Genomic DNA, 17,308 nt, shown 5'->3' with positions numbered 1-17,308 from the left:
TGTTATTTGTCATCTATATCAATGATCTGGATGATAATGTGGTAAATTGGATCAGCAAATTTGCTGATGATACAAAGATTGGAGGTGTAGTAGACAGTGAGGAAGGTTTTCAAAGCTTGCAGAGGGATTTGGACCAGCTGGAAAAATGGGCTGAAAAATGGCAGATGGAGTTTAAGACAGACAAGTGTGAGGTATTGCACTTTGGAAGGACAAAGCAAGATAGAACATACAGGGTAAATGGTAAGGCACTGAGGAGTGCAGTAGAACAGAGGGATCTGGGAATACAGATACAAAATTCCCTAAAAGTGGCGTCACAGGTAGATAGGGTCATAAAGAGAGCTTTTGGCACATTGGCCTTTATTAATCAGAGTATAAGAGCTGGAATGTTATGATGAGGTTGTATAAGGCATTGGTGAGGCCGAATCTGGAGTATTGTTTTCAGTTTTGGTCACCAAGTTACAGGAAGGATATTGATAAGGTTGAAAGAGTGCAGAGAAGGTTTACAAGGATGTTGCCAGGACTTGAGAAACTCAGTTACAGAGAAAGGTTGAATAGGTTAGGACTTTATTCCCTGGAGCGTAGAAGAATGAGGGGAGATTTGATAGAGGTATATAAAATTATTTTGGGTATAGATAGAGTGAATGCAAGCAGGCTTTTTCCACTGAGGCAAGGGGAGAAAAAAACCAGAGGACATGGGTTAAGGGTGAGGGGGGGAAGGTTTAAAGGGAACATTAGGGGGGGCTTCTTCACACAGAGAGTGGTGGGAGTGTGGAATGAGCTGCCAGACGAGGTGGTAAATGTGGGTTCTTTTTTAACATTTAAGAATAAATTGGACAGATACATGGATGGGAGGTGTATGGAGGGATACGGTCCGTGTGCAGGTCAGTGGGACTAGGCAGAAAATGGTTCGGCACAGCCAAGAAGGGCCAAAGGGCCTGTTTCTGTGCTGTAGTTTCTATGGTTCTATGATGTTGTGAAACCCAAAGCTCGAATACTTGCTTCCCAATGGCAGCTGCTAGAAGAGATCATGGCTGTGGGTGGTGGGTATTCTTCAGAGATCTAACTAAATTTATTATCAAAGTACATACTATATATGTCAACATATACAACCCCGAGATGCATTTTCTTGTGGGCATACTCAATAAAATTCTAATAAATAATAACCATAATAGAATCAATGAAAGACACCACATTGAGTGAGTTCAGAAATCATACTTTAGAAGAGATTCTGACTGTTTATTCTGACCTTGTGAGCATCTTACTCATTGACCTGTGCTGGATGACGATCTTCAAAAGTTGTAGATAAGTGAACTTGTCCAACAGGCAGAAAACATTTACCCAGTTGGAAATGACTAAGAGGATTTTTCCATTGAGAAACCAATGATTTTTGGGAGAAAGGGGTCAATAACTCTTTCTACTCATGGATAATCAAAGTGACTACACTGCTAAGAAACACGATGACGGTTTGGTTCAGTTCGCCTAACGAGAGAGATGCTAGAATCTTTTACTAAATTCCCAGAATCAGAATCAGGTTCATTATCACTGATATATGTTGTGAAATTTGTTTGTTTGCGGCAGCATTACAGAGTAATACATTAAAAAATGACTATAAGTTACATACACAAAGTACTTTGAGAAGTGTACTTTGAAAATTGCAGGCTTGCTAATTGCTGGAAATGCTCAAAGATTTGTGAGATTGCCTATATTAAATGTTTTACTTGGAGAGAATGACAGAGTTGTCAATTTAAACAAAACCACACACACAAAATGCTGGAGGAACTCAACAGGTCAGGCAGCATCCATGGAAATGAAGAAACAAGGCGACATTTTGGGCCGAGACCCTTCTTCAGGTCTGAGAAGGGAGGGGGAAGATGCCAGAATAAAAAGGTGGGGGTTGGGGGGAGGGAAGAGGCGAGCTGGAAGGTGATAGGTGAAGTCAGGTGGGTGGGAAAGGTTACGGGCTGGAGAAGAAAGAATCTGATAGGAGGGGAGAGTGGACCATCACAGGAAGGGAAGCGGGAGGGGACGCAGGGGATGTAATAGGCAGGTGAGAAGAAGTAAAAGGTCAGAATGGGGAAAAGAGGAAGGGAAGGAGAAATCAATTCTTATTTTAACTATAAATTGCAATAAGAAATATAAATGAGTAAATAAATAAATATTGCAAAAGAAAGCAAAAATGAGGTGGTGTTCATGGGTTTCATAAGAAATCTCATGGCAAAGGGGATTCAGAAACCAATAATGAGGTAACATTAAGCACATGATTATTTTGTGATCTCACCTCATGTCAAACAGTGCAGTGATAAGAGATTATTAAAGAAACATTGAAGAAACAGGTTTGAGAGGGTACTCAGGTTTAATAACAAGACATTAATGAGCAGATCTCTTGCCCAAGTACAGAACAGCAGCACATTCCACAGCAGGTAAGTTACCAACACGTCGAAGATTCTGAACACGACAGAGTTCAGTTCAGCCAAGTCTTGTGGGATGTGTGGAAGAGAAGCAGATGAGGCAGAATTGAAATCACAATTCAGGCCAAGGAAAGAGACGTGTTAAATAACACTATTGAGTTTATGTGCTAACTTCATCTAACAAAATTAACCTTTGGAAAGGGAGTGAAAGGTGAAACAGAATAAGGAGATATGTTGAGAAAATATGAGCTAGATTTAAATATGTGCATGTAAATCACTAAATCTTGTAAGAGATATACACAATATTGAAAACTGATTACATGTATATTCCAAGGCTGAACTAGAGGAGATCGTAAATTCAACAATAAAAGATAGTACTGAAGAGAGTCAAGGAGATGGAAACCCTTCTCAAAGTTCAAAGAAAATTTATTATCAAGGTATGTATACATTATACAACCATGAGATTTGTTTTTTTGCAGGCAGCCACAAAATCAAAAATGAAAATTTAAAGAAGACCAACAATCAACCCAATGTGCAGGAACACAAAAAAAAAAGGCATACAAACAATAGGAGTAAGCAAATAGCATTTAGAATGAAAGTGAGTCCTCAGACATGAGGCCCAAAAGCAGCTGGAGCAGGCCTGCAGGCCACAGCCTCAATTCGGGGCCTAGTGGAGTAAACATCCCGGAGTCCGGAGCAGCTGGACAAGGCCTCAGCCTCAGTGCAGCGAAGAGAAGGAGTAAATGTCACGAAGCAGAGAGCCGCACCGGCCCGACCCACGCCTCTGGTCCCAGTGGTCCTGCCCAAGCTCTGTCCACTTTACTGGCTGATCGATTATCTTTCTGTGGCCCAAGGCCGTCCTCCTCACCACCAATTTTTGTGTCGTCGGCATCAAAGTCCCAGTACCAATCTCTAAGGTACACTCTCCACTATCACCCTCACTCCTGTTACAAGCTTCGTGTTTTTTAATTGACAGTTACTTTGGACTTCCACCATGGTTCAGTCTTTGGTCTGAGGCTCCAGTATAAACGTTAAAATGTATAAAGCTTTAGATACGGTTCCTTAAGGTTGTTATAGCCGGTGGAGCTCCCACTTTCTATTAAATACTCCCAATGACATGTGCCTCAAATAGCCTCTGACAACCAAGTCCAGCTCCTGGTCTTCACATTTGCCTTAGCTACTAAGCCCGGTGGAACCATTTCTGCTGACAGGAGAAGGGGCAAAGGAGAGTTACTGACACCTTGAAACCAGTCACTTCAGGCAGATGGTGCTCTCCAGCCGTAGTTGGCAGCTCATCTAGGAGAAGGAAAACTCGGATCTCAAACTTCCACTGCCCTGTGGCTATACCCATTCATGGGGAAGGTTTCAGGCATAAGCCCCAAGGAAAAATCCAGAGCTGAAGTCGCTAAGGCAGTCCTACATTGAGTTCAACGCTGACTGGCAACTCCTGCGATGCAGCTGGTGCCAAACTATATCAATCTCTGCCGTTCCTTTGGGTTCATCAGATGCGTGGAGAGTGGGAGCTTGCTACATGTGCAACAACTTGCCCTCCATATTGTACTGCCCGGGCTTGCGTATCCAGATAGCTAGAACACAACATCCATGGTCGACCCTGACCAACAGAGGCCGAAGAATATATATAAATATAATTAGCTTGATGATAAGCACCAACATCTCAGGTGAGAGTATCCCAGAGACTTGGGAAACCTATAAAAGGTTAAATCTGTAAATAATGATATGAATAATTCCTTTACAAAAAAGGGAAGATGGTACAGTGCATGTAAGTGTGTGACATACAGCTGACATATGTACAGGGTAACTGGAATGAGTGGATTAAGCAGGTCTAGTAACTTGTGACACTTAGTAATTTAAACGCTGGCCTAGATAGTCTGAGGGCTCCTCTCTCCATGATGCTAAGGCTGTGAGACTGCCCCCGACTGCTGTGCTTTGTGTCTGCGAACTTTGTGACGAGTTGCCCCACTAATGTGATGAACTGAATACTGAGGCTTTGGGCCTACTCTTGAGCTGCTCCGAGGACTTGGATCCAAGGACCCAAATGGTTCGGAATGCCGTTGTTTTTGCTCGCTTCTGTTGTTTGCATGATTTGTATTTTTTTCTTTCTCTGTGGGCATTGGGGGGTTGGTCTTATTTTTTTAAATTGGGTTCTTTCAGGTTCCTTTTTTGCGACTGCCTGTTAGGCAAACAAATTTCAAATTTGTATGATTTATACATTTGTTGAGAATAAATGCACTTTGAATCTCTAATTCATTATATTCCTGACTCTTTGCAATGAAAATAAGAACTCTTACACTGCAGTCTTGATAGTGAACAGTAATTTTCTCTGGCATATGAGCCATTTAGCAAAGATCATTGAGGGGAGATGACACGAATTGCTTTTTCACTAAGCAAAATACCAGACTCGCCTCGAAAGGTTGGTGACCGTCCCCTCAGTCATCCATTCATTTCCCTTCCCAGATGGATTACAATTAAAGCAATGGAATATAATGCCTGACTGCTCTTATAAAGAGTCAGAACAATACAGCGCACTGAATGGTATCTGCCTATGCAGTACATTTGAATATGATTCTACATTTTCATTACTTACCTCTGCATTCAGTGAGTTTTCAAATCCAGTATGAAAACCTGATGTGCTGTACTATATCAAAATATAAAAAGTGGAAACTAATTCGGAATGCCTTCACCCTCAGAATTATTGAAGCCTCCGTCGGTCAGAGTCGACCATGGATACTGCGTTCTGGCTGTCAAGATATGCAAGCCAGGGCAGTACAATATGGAGGGCAAGCTCCCCCTCCCCACACATCTGATGAACCCAAAGGAACAGCAGACACCGATACAGTTTGGCACCAGCAGCATCGCAGGAGTTGCCGGTCAGCATTGAGCTCAATGTAGGAATGCCTTAGGGACTCCCGCTCTGGATTTTTCCCGCTGGGTTCACTCCCGATGCCTTCCCCATGAGGGTGTATAGCTGCAAGGCAGCCAAGATTTGAGATCAGCGTTTTCTTTGGGGGTGTTGTGGATAGTGTGGAGGGCTGTCAGAGGTCACAGCGGGACAGTGATAGGATGCAAAACTGGGCTGAGAAGTGGCAGATGGAATTCAACTCAGATAAGTGTGAGGTGGTTCATTTTGGTAGGTCAAATATGATGGCAGAATATAGTATTAATGGTAAGACTCTTGGCAGTGTGGAGGATCAAAGGGACCTTGGGATCTGAGTCCACAGGACATTCAAAGCTGCTGCGCAGGTTGACTCTGTGGTTAAGGAAGCACACAGTGCATTGGCCGTCATCAATCATGGGATTGAGTTTAGGAGCTGAGAGGTAATGTTGCAGCTATATAGGACCCTGGTCAGACCCCACTTGAACTACTGTGCTTAGTTCTGGTCACCTCACTACAGGAAGGATGTGGAAGCCATAGAAAGGGTGCAGAGGAGATTTACAAGGATGTTGCCTGGATTGGGCAGCATGCCTTATGAGAATAGGTTGAGTGAACTTGGCCTCTTTTCCTTGGAGCGACGGAGGATGAGAAGTGACCTGATAGAGGTGTATAAGGTGATGAGAGGCATTGATCATGTGGATAGTCAGAGGCTTTTTCCCAGGGCTGAAATGGCTAACATGAGAGGGCACAGTTTTAAGGTGCTTGGAAGTAGGTACAGAGGAGGTGTCAGGGGTATGTTTTTTTACACAGAGGGTGGTGAGTACGTGGAATGGGCTGCCGGCGACGGTGGTGGAGGCAGATATGATAGGGTCTTTTAAGAGACTCCCGGATAGGTGCATGGAGCTTAGAAAAATAGAGGGTATGGGTAACACTAGGTAATTTGTAAGGTAAGGACACGTTCAGCACAGCTTTGTGAGCCGAAGGGCTTGTATTGTGCTGTAGGTTTTCTATGTTTCTCCTAGATGAGCTGCCACCCTTGGCAGATGAGCCCCATCTGCCTGATGTGACTTTGGGGTGCAGTAACCCACCTTTACCTCTTTTCCTTTCAGCAGAAACAGTTCGTCCAGGCTTAGTAGCTAAGCCACATGTGAAGGCCAGGAGCTGGATTTAGTTGAGGCTATTTGAGATGCACGCCATTGGGAGCATTTAATAGATAGTGGGAGCTTATCTTCACTACATTCCCCAGTTATAACAACCTTAGGAACCACACTTAGAGTTACAAAGCTAAGAAAATAAAATAAGTAAAGCTAAATACATTAGGAGACCGGATAACCAAATACTATTTCCTCTCTTTCTATCGGTTACAATTTTTCCTGAGTATTTCAATAAATCAAAGAGTTTATTTTGATTTGTTTTTTTTTAAACTCAAGCAAGCTGATTTATATATACAGTCTGTAAAAGCTTTGTACATTTTAATGTTTATATTAGGCCCTTAGACCAAAAACCGAACCGTGGAGGATGTCCAAAGTAACTATTAAACAAATATGGGGTGCGACGTTAGCCTACTGGTTAGCATGACACCATTACAGCTCAGGGTGTTCTGAAGTTTGGAGTTCAATTCCGGCACCGTTCTATAAGGGGTCTCTGCATATCCTGCCCGTAGAATGTGTGGGGTTTGCTCCGGTGTGCCGGTGTGCTCTCACAGTCGAAAGCCACACCTGCTAGGTTAATTGGTCATTGTAAATTGTCCCGTGATTAGGCTAGGGTTAATCAGGGTTGTGGGGTTGCTGGGGCAACGTGGCTCGAGGGTCTGGCAAAGGCCCACTCCACGCTCTATCGCCAAAATATTTTTAAAAATTGTTATTAGGTAATGGGAGACAGAAGGTTAGAGTTGGTTGGAAGTCGACTAATTGTAAGTGGTGTACTGCAGAGATTGGTACTGGGACTTTGATGCTTAGCAAGTTTGCAGATGACACAACAACTGGCAGTGCTGAAGACAGCCTTAAGGCTGATTTTTACTTGTGCGTTGCCCTACGCCGTAGCGAGCATGCGTAGTTGTGTCTGCGTCACTCTGCAATTCACCGCCAAAACGCTAGTTGGCGGTGGGGTTTCTACGCCACTGTGTTGAGTTTCTTCGTGAGAGACATGGACGAGGAAATGCATTTCAAATATTTTCGGATGTCGGCAGGTAGATTTGACGATTTGGTTCATCGTCTCCAACCATTTACTTCACATCAGTGTACAGCCACGGCGGAGAAAAGCAACCGGAAATGTGTATGAGGAAATGCGATGCTACCACATGGACCAATCACAGTTGTTGTGGTCTGCGTCGCCGCGACGCGCGAGTTACATTTTTGGGGAGGTGCACGTCACCCTACGGCATAGGGTACGCGGTACCTACGGTGTACATTTGACGCACAAGTATAAATCAGCCTTTAGGCTGCAGAAAGATATCGATCAGCTGGTGAAATGGGCAGAGCCATGGCAGATGGGATTTAATCTCGATATGTGCAAGGTGATGCATTTTGAGATGTCAGATAAGGGTAGGACATACACAGTGACAGGGATTGTTGAAGAACAACGGAAGTTTGGTGTATATCCAAAGATCCCTGGCAACGCAAGTAGATAGGGTGATAAAAAGGCGAATAGAATGTTAGTTTTCTTTAGAACAACACTTGCTGGCAGCCCATTCCACGCTCTCACGACCATCTGAGTGAAGAAGCTTCCCCACATATTCCCCTTAAACTTTTCACCTTTCACCCTTAACCCATGTCCTCTAGTTGTAGTCCCACTCAACTTCAATGGAAAAAGCCTACTTGTATTTACTCTATCTATACCCCTCACAATTTTGAATACTTTTATCATATCTTCCCTCAATCTTCTACGTTCCAAGGAATAAATTCCTAACCTATTCAATTTTTCCTTATAATTCAAGTCCTCCAATCCCAGCAACATCCTTGTAGATTTTCTCTGTAATCTTTCAATTGTAGGTGACCAAGACTGCACACAATACTTCAAATTAGGCCTCACCAACATCTTATACAACTTCAGCATAACATTTCATCTCCTGTAGTAAATACCTTGATTTATGAAGGCCAATATGCAAAAAAAAACTTTCTTTACAATTTATCTAACTGTCCTGCCACTTTCAATGATTTATGGATCTGTATTCCCAGATCCCTTTGCTCTACCACACTCCTCAGTGTCCTACTGTTCATTGTGTAAGACATACCCTCGTTGGTCCTATCAAAGTACAACCCTTCACACTTGTCTGCACTAAATTCCATTTACAAATTTTCCAGCTGGTCCAGATCCTGCTGGAAGCTCTGTTAGTCTTCCTCACTGTCCACTGCACCCCCAATCTTGATGTCACCACAAATTCGCTGATCAGGTTAACCACATTATCATCTAGTTCAATGATGTAGATGTCAAACAACAACAGACCCTGCACCAGGTCCTGCAGCACTCTACTAGTCACAGGCCTCCAGTCAAGAGAGGCAACCATCAACTACCACTCTCTAGCTACTCCCACAAAGCCAATGTCTAATCCTATTTAGTACTTCATTTTGAATGCAGAGCAACTTAATCTTCTTGACCATCCTCCCATGCAGGACCTTTTCAAATGCCTTGCTAAAGTCCAGGTAGACAACATCCACTGCCTTGCCTTCATCAACCTTCCTGATAACTTCCTCGAACAACTCTATAAGGTAGGCACAACCTACCATGCACGAAGTCATGAAACGTCGACTGAACCTCTTCCTATAGATGCTGCCTGGCCTGCTGCATTCACCAGCAAATTTGATGTGTGTTGCTTGAATTTCCAGCATCTGCAGAATTCCTCGTGTTTATGCACAAAGTCATGCTGACTATCCTTAATCAGTCCATGTCTATCCAATTACTCATATATCAAGTCCCTTAGAAGACCTTCCAATAAATTTCCCACTACTGATACCAATCAACTTTCCAGCTCTTGGCTCCACCCCCCCCCCCATCTTCTCCTATCATTTCGGATCTCCCCCTCTCCCTCCCACTTACAAATCTCTTTCTATCTCTTCTTTCAGTTAGTCCTGACGAAGGGTCTCGGCCCGAAACGTCGACTGTACCTCTTCCTGTAGATGATGCCTGGCCTGCTGTGTTCACCAGCACTTTTTTATGTGTGTTCCTATAATTTCCTGGTTTACTTTTAAACCATTTCTTAATCAATGGAACTATATTGGCCATCCTCTAATCCTCTGGTACCCCACCTGTCACTAAAGATGATTTAAATATCTCTGCTCGGGCCCCTGCAATTTCTTCACTTCCCTCCCACAGGGTCCTAGGGAACACCTTGTCAGGCCCTGGGGATTTATCCACCCTAATTTGCACCAAGACAGCAAACACCTCCTCCCCTGTAATCTGTAGAGAGTTCATGACCTCAGTGCTGCTTTGCCTCTCCTCCACAGACTCTGTCCATCTCCTGAGTAAATACAGACAGAAAAAAGTCCATTTTGATCTCCACCAACTCTTTTGGCTCCACACATAGATTATCATTCTCATCTTCCAGAGGACAATTTTTGTCCCTTGCTCTTAGCATATCTGTAGAATCCCTTAGAATTCTCTTTTACCTTGTCTGATAAGGCAACTTCATGTCTTCTTTTAACCCTTCTCCACCCCCTTCCCGTGCAACACTAGCAAACCTTCCCACTAGGATATTAGTCTCAACCCCTCCTCCACCACCCCTCATTAACCGGTTCAGGTGCAAACCATCTTTCTGAACAGGTCCCACCTTCCCTGGAAGAGAACCCATGATCCAAAAATCTTACGCCCTCCCTCCACCACCAACACCTTAGCGGCGTGTTAAACTGTAAAATTTTCCTAGTTCTGGCCTCACTGGCACGTGGCACGGGTAGCAATTCCTGAGATCACAATACTGGAGGTCCTGCCCTGTAATTTAGCACCCAACTCCCTGAAATCCCTATGCAGAACCCCGTCACTCATCCTACTCATGTCTTTGGTATCTACATGGGCCACCACCTTCGGCTGTTTGCCCTCCCACTTAAGAATGCTGAGGTCTCGATCCGAGATATCCCGGACCCTGGCACCCGGGAGGCAACAAACTATCTGGGAATCTCGTTCTCGCCCACAGAACCTCCTGTCCGTTCCCTAACTAACGAATCCCCTATCACCACAAATACAAGCTCCCCCCCCCCCCCGCGCCTTCTTGTTCTAATTTTCAATCTTTTTTCCCAGTCCTGATCAAGGGTCTCGGCCTGAAACGTAGACAGTTTACTCTTTTCCATAGATGCTGCCTGGCCTGCTGGGTTCCTCCAGCATTTTGTGTGCGATGCTCCCCTACTACCACAGCTCGCCTCTCCCCACCCCCTTCCCTTCTGAGGCATAGAGCCGGAGACCTGACCACTTTCCTCAAAGACTTCCAGCAGATCTGCCCGGCAAGATTTTCTCTTAAGGAAACCATGCTGACTTGGGCTTATTTTACCACGTGTCTCCCAAGTACCCCGAAACCTCATCCTTAACAGTCGTCTCCAACATCTTTCCAACCACTGAGGTCAGGCTAAAGGTACAGGTTCCTGGTCGGGATAACAGGATGGGCCGATGGGCTTGTATGCTACTGGTAAACATTGAAACCGAACACTAGAGAACAGAAATAAAAGCGGAGACGGCTTGTCTAGAATTTAATTTAATAAACTGGATTGGCGGATTTTCTATCCTATAAAAAAAGGGGTGATTTTTCTATCCTTTAAAAATAACTGAAAGATCAGTGAAGATTAAGCCAGCTTCTCTGGACGGTAGGTTTGATGCAAAGTGTCTCATTAAACTTTGCAACAGGTTTAACCACGCACTTCAAATTTAAGAACCAAGTTCTACTCTTACAGATTTTATTTTTTCTAGAAGACAGCAGAACACTCTGTATCGAGTACGCCAGCTAACCTGCAAGGCTCCAGGAGCTCGGGGCGCCGGGTTTCTCCAAGTTCCGTTACTGGAAGAGCTCGGAGCGATGCCAGCCTTTCACTCGGGCTAGTTCGCGGTTTCTGCGCCCTCTGCTGGTGCAGATCTGAACATACGAGCAGTTCCACCAAGCTCCAAACTTCAAGGAATATTGATGACAGCCAACAGGCTACATTTTTTAAAAAGAGTGAACACAACCCTTCGTGATGGCCAAAATTAACATATTAGCATTCTAATTAAAACAGCATCAAATATTTAAGCGAATTGCGCAATTGTCTACCACAAAGTGCAAAAAACATGTTTAGAAAAGTGAGCTTGAACTGTTGAAAAGTGAGGCTGTTTCAAACCCCCGGCATTTTGAATGTGTTACTTTGGATTTCCAGTATCAGCACAATCTTTTCTGATTATTCCTCTATTATCTGTCTTTATAATGTGTCATCCTAATCCGATCTGCAGAGGGATCCCATGACGTTCTAATGATCTTACTTGAGGTGGTAAAACCAAACTCTGCAGACAAAAAACGAGAAGAACATAGGTCGTGCCCAGTAATAGAGATTTTGATTAATGTACCCTACAGCGGTAATAAGTAACAGCAAATACTGAACCTATATTTGTGTAGATTTGAAAAGTTCACTTGAAGACTTGCTAATTAAATCAGCAAGATATCGGACTTGATTCAGTAGGGTGTTCAACACGATTAAATTTTGAATGTTCACCTTTTTGACAAGTATTTACATATAACGTGGCTATCCGGTCACGAACAATGTGGAGCAATCAACAATATTTTCTACTCCATAAAATGATTAATTATTACTTTAAATTATTTGAATTTGAAATAGTAACGTGAACAAGAAAGTTAAAACATTTCAAAGTTAACTTGAAATATGATTACGGAGTCTAGAACGTTTCAAATACTTGGGAAATTTTTTTCTTGGCAGGAATAATTTATAGAAGTTTTTAGTTTGTCTAATTGGCTTTGGACACTAATTGCCAAAAGAGAAATAGCTGATTTGTTTTATAAACTTGTGGAAATACAAAAATGTGGACTATTACAACTTAGCAACCGGATGCAATAGTCATAAGTTGCTTTGGGACATGATCAAATGTCTAAAATTAATGTTATCCCACAGAATGGACACACCGCAGAAATTAATGCAAACTTTCAATAGATCTGGGTTACCTTACTGCCAATTAATAAATGGATGGACGTCTGTACGCTGAGGCCTGGGAATTAACGTTCTGAGAAACTGGCTGGCTTCGCCGGGTTTCAAAATAATTGCGTTTGAATCCCTGAGGCACGGACGGGGTTCGAACCCGCGATCTTCGGTTTACGAGACCGACGCCTTACCACTTGGCCACCGCGCCTGCGCTACAGAAAAATATAACATTCGATTTCTTTCGACTGAGTAATGCGCGACGTAACTACCAGGATATATATATTTATTGATTGAGCTATGGGCATGCGCGTGGAACAGAAGCGACTAACCCTGCGCCCTCTCGGCGTTTCGTATCTGTTCAGTGCTGTAACTAAGACGTCAATTCCACTTTTGGCTGCAGAACAAGCCCCATACGTAATGTATATCACATCTTACACCTCATCCAACCACCTACATTTACTACAAGCCAGAAGGCGAGGAGAAGCCCAATCAACCCCTCCAGACAGCACTTAATAAGTTTTCTCAAAAGTTGATTCAAAATCTTTTCGATGAATCAAATAAGATTAAGTGCAGTGTCAGTTCAAAAGAAAATAAATATTTTGCATTTATGTACTTTTATGTGATCCCAAACAACATTTTAGTGAGTAGTTTTTTAAGTACAGTCATTGTATCAAGGTGGGAAACATTTTTGAACAAAATATAAATATCTTGCGAACGTAAGAAATAGAAGCCGGTATGCGCCACTTGACTTTTCAAATCTGTTTCGTCATTCAACTAGTTCATCGCTGATCTTGTGCTACAGCATTAGTGTTCTGCTATATCTCCAGATCTCTTGATAACTTTAATACTCAGGGATCTAATGAGCTCTGCTTTGAATGCAGTCAACGATTGAGTCTCCACCGTAATAGAGTCATAGACTCATAGAGTCATTGAACACTACTGTTCAGTGACAGGCCCTTCAGTCCATCTAGTCCATGCCAGCCTGGTTCCAACTACCTGCACCTGGACCATAGAACTTCATACCCCCCTCATCCATATACCTATCCAAACTTCTCTTAACTGTTACTACTGAACCCACATCTACCTCTTCTGCTGGCAGCTCATTCCACACTTGCACCAGATCCCGCTCCGATTACCCTTAACTGTTTCACTGGGAGAAGAGAATTCCAAAGATTCACCTTCCACAGAATGAAGAAATGTCTCCCTATTTCAGTCCCAAGTGGCCTTCTCCTTATTTGGTCTCTGTGTTAAAGAAACATTTGTCAGAGGAAGCATTCTCTATGCATCTGCTCTGTCAAGCCCTCAAAGGATTTATTTGTTTCAAATGAGGTCAGCCTTTATTATTTAAGACCTTATCTACTCAACTTCTCCCTGTAGAGCAAACATATCCTCCCTTTGGAAAAAAAGATCAAAATCCTGATGCTGGTGTTGTTGGTGAGGAAAGGAAGCAAATAAGGGTAAAACTGATAAAATCAAAGTCAAATTATAATTTATTATCAGAGTACATACTGTACATGTAACCACATACAACCCTGAGATTCATTTTCTGCAGGCATACTTAACAAATCTACAGAACAGTGACTAAACAGGATCAATGGACAGCAAACTGTGAAAATACAGATAAAAATAAATAGCAATAAATAAGGGTCTCAGCCCGAAACGTCGACTGTACCTCTTCCTAGAGATGCTGCCTGGCCTGCTGCGTTCACCAGCAACTTTGATATGTGTTGCTTGAACTTCCAGCATCTGCAGAATTCCTCGTGTTAGCAATAAATAACATGAAATGAGATAAGAGTCCTTAAATGAGTGTAATTATCCCTCTTGTTCAAGAGCCTGATGGTTGAGGAGTAGTAACTGTTCTTGAACCTGGCAGTGCGAGTCCTGAGATTCCTGTGTTCTTCCAGATGGCAGCAGTGAGAAAAGAGCATGGCCTTGGTGGTGAGGATATTTGATGAAGGATGCTGCTTTCCTACAGTAATGTTTCATGTAGATGTGCTCGATGGTTGAGAGGGTTTTACTTTTGTAAGATTTTCCACTCAAGGGCATTGCTGTACCCATACCAGGCCGTAATGATAGATGGATAGATAGACATACTTCATTGATCCTGAGGGAAATTGGGTTTTGTTACAGCTGCACCAACCAAGAATAGAGCATAAATATAGCAATACAAAAACCACAAACAATCAAACAACAAAATGCAAACTATGCCAGATGGAAATAAGTCCAGGACCAGCCTATTGGCTCAAGGTGTCTGACCCTCCACGGGAGGAGCTGCAAAGTTCGATGGCCACAGACAGGGACACCCAGTGTTGTATCTCGGTGGAATATGGCCGGAGTCCAACAGCAAAAAGTTCAATATGCGGGCTACAAACATGTTCCTCAATCGTAATATGACCAGGATTGTACCATCCATTGTTAACCAGAACAGCAAGCCCCCAACTCCTTTACGCTTACCACTCTCAGTGCACTTCCGGTCAGCCCTCCATGGAAAAGTTTTGGTTGGGTAGCCTGTCAGCACACTTTCCACCACACATCTATAGAAGTTTGCCAAGGGTTTTGTTAGCTAAGGGTCCTGAGGAAGTCTTTGTCATAGTTTCTTGGCAATTATATTTATATGACGCATCCAGGACAGGTCCTCTGAGATAGTGACACACAGGAATTTAAAGTTAGTGACCCTCTCCACCCCTGATGGTAACTGGCACATGGACCTCTGGTTCCCCTCTCCTGAAGTCCACAGTCAATTCTTTGGTCTTATTGACATTGAGTGAGAGGTTGTTGTAATTACACCACTCAGCCAAGTTTTCAATTTCCCTCTTGTATGCTGACTCATCACCACCTTTGATTCAGCCCACAACAGTGGTGTCGTCGGCAAACTTGTATATGGTGTTGGAGCTGTACGTAGCCACAAAGTCATAGGTGTAAAGCGAGTAGACCAGGGGGCTAAACTCACATCCTTGTGCTGATGGAGATTGTGCAGGAGATGTTTTTGCCAATTTGAACTGACTGGGGTCTAAAAGTCTGGGGTCCAGTTGCACAAGGAGTTATTGAGGCCCAGGTCTTGGAATTTACTGATTAGTTTTGAGTTTATTAGATTAGATTAGATTATGAGGACACACAGTCCTTGTTTATTGTCATGTTATATCCTGATTGGTTGCACACTAGTGACCAATGAGAAACAATGAAACTTGATGGACAAATCCAAATACCCTCTCACTTCTTCTCTGCTCCTCACCTGCCTATCACCTTCCTCTGGTAACTCCTTCTTCCCTTTCTCTCATGGTCCACTCTCCTCTCCTATCAGATTCCTTTCTCTTCAGCACTTTGCCTTTTCCACCCATCACCTTCTGGCTTGTACTCCCCCACCCCCATCTTCTTATTCTGGCTTCTTCCCGCTTTCTTTCCAGTCCTGATGGAGGGCCTTGGCCCGAAATGTCGACTCTTTATTCCTCCCCATAGATGCTGCCTGACCTGCTGTGTGTGTTACTCTGGCCAAATCCAAAGAAACCTGAGGGTAGTAGTACTGATACATGGGACAGCAGAGAAGGCAAAGGGATGCTTGTGCCTATTAGCTGGGGCTTAGAATATAACTTCTGGGAGGACTTGATACAACTTTATATGGAGGAGACAAGGATCGAATGTTGCAGTAATGAGGGGAGATAGACTGGGCTAGTTTTCTGTGAATCAGTGGAGGCTGAGAGAGAACCGATAGACTACACAACATTATGAAAGGCAAGAACATTTTCTCCATGTCAGAGGTGTCTATGATTGAAGGACATAAGATTTGAAGAGAGGAATAAAAGAGAGGGGATCAGGTAGAAGATGTTTGCAATCTGGAACACAGTGCCTGAGAAGTTGGAGAAAGTACTCATATAACGTTTAAGGATACCTGGATGAGAACTCGAATAGCCAAGACATAATAGGTATGAACCAAGTGCTGTTAAATGGAATTAGTAGACATGAACATTTAATGGTGAGGATAGTCATGATGGACAGAAGGGTTTCTTTCTCTGCCATGTGACTTAATGACTTGTGTGCAGAGATGTAGAGACCTCTTTGAAGATCAACCTATCCCAACTTCTCACCATTTGAAAGAAAATCGGTATTTATGATTTTTTTCTTCTTATTCTTTACCTCTTCTACCTATCTCCTTCCAACTTCTCAGTTCATGGCCCTCCCCCACCCAACTACCTTTTTCCTCACCTGGTCCCACCTATTCTTCTGCCAATTTATACTCCTTCTAATTCTGGCTTTTGCCCCCTTCTTTTCCTGTCCTGATGAAGGGTCTCACCCGAAATGTTGGCTGTTTATTCCTCTCCATAGATGCTGCCTTACCTGCTGTAATGAGAAGGGCTAGTTTAGTTGTCAGTCGAAAGCCACTTCCATCTTGCCGGTTATCGATTGACCCATTTGAAGGTTACAGAAACTCTTTCCCTTTGGTTGTCTTGTGTGCCACGGCACTGGTCTCCAGTGTCAGGTACCTTCCTTTGTCTTCGGGACACTCTTCTTCAGACTGAGGTTCTGACCAGTGCTGAGGAACCATTGGGAAAGTACGCTGCAGATACGGGAGGGCCTACGCGCACTCTTAGCGAAGTATCTGTTTAGTTTTGTGGTTGTATAACCTGGGGAGACTTAACCTGATGAGCTTGAAGTGTTACTAAATGCTTAGTATCGTAGTTTTTGTAACTTAGGGTGGCTTAGATCTTTTGATTGAATGTTTTACTGTTTGTAAATAAATGGCTCACGTGCTTACTTGTAATCGGTATCTTCTGCCTCACATACCAAACCCGTGAACCTGCTTCCTCGTAACGCCTGCTGAGTTCCACCAGCATTTTGTGTTGCTCAGAATTTATGTTTATTCTACCGGAGTGGAAAACCTCTCATTTTTCCACATTCGACTCCACCTA

At 43.3% G+C, this 17,308-nt stretch overlaps 1 long non-coding RNA gene and 1 other non-coding gene across 2 annotated transcripts in view; both read right to left on the bottom strand.

The window, feature by feature from the left end:
* The window catches only part of LOC134352103 (uncharacterized), a 40,174-nt gene extending 27,600 nt beyond the window's left edge, over positions 1-12,574 (bottom strand). The window contains exon 1 of the long non-coding RNA XR_010019345.1: positions 12,428-12,574. This is a non-coding gene — a long non-coding RNA (uncharacterized LOC134352103). The remainder of the gene's footprint in view (positions 1-12,427) is intronic.
* trnat-cgu (transfer RNA threonine (anticodon CGU)) lies at positions 12,541-12,612 on the bottom strand. The gene has a single exon. It is a non-coding gene; the product is annotated as a tRNA-Thr (tRNA).
* Positions 12,613-17,308: the final 4,696 nt, after the last annotated feature.

Source organism: Mobula hypostoma, chromosome 9, assembly GCF_963921235.1.
Source record: "Mobula hypostoma chromosome 9, sMobHyp1.1, whole genome shotgun sequence".
Classification (NCBI taxonomy): domain Eukaryota; kingdom Metazoa; phylum Chordata; class Chondrichthyes; order Myliobatiformes; family Myliobatidae; genus Mobula; species Mobula hypostoma.
Note: the sequence above shows the minus strand (reverse complement) of the source record. Positions and strands in the feature narration are given on the sequence as shown.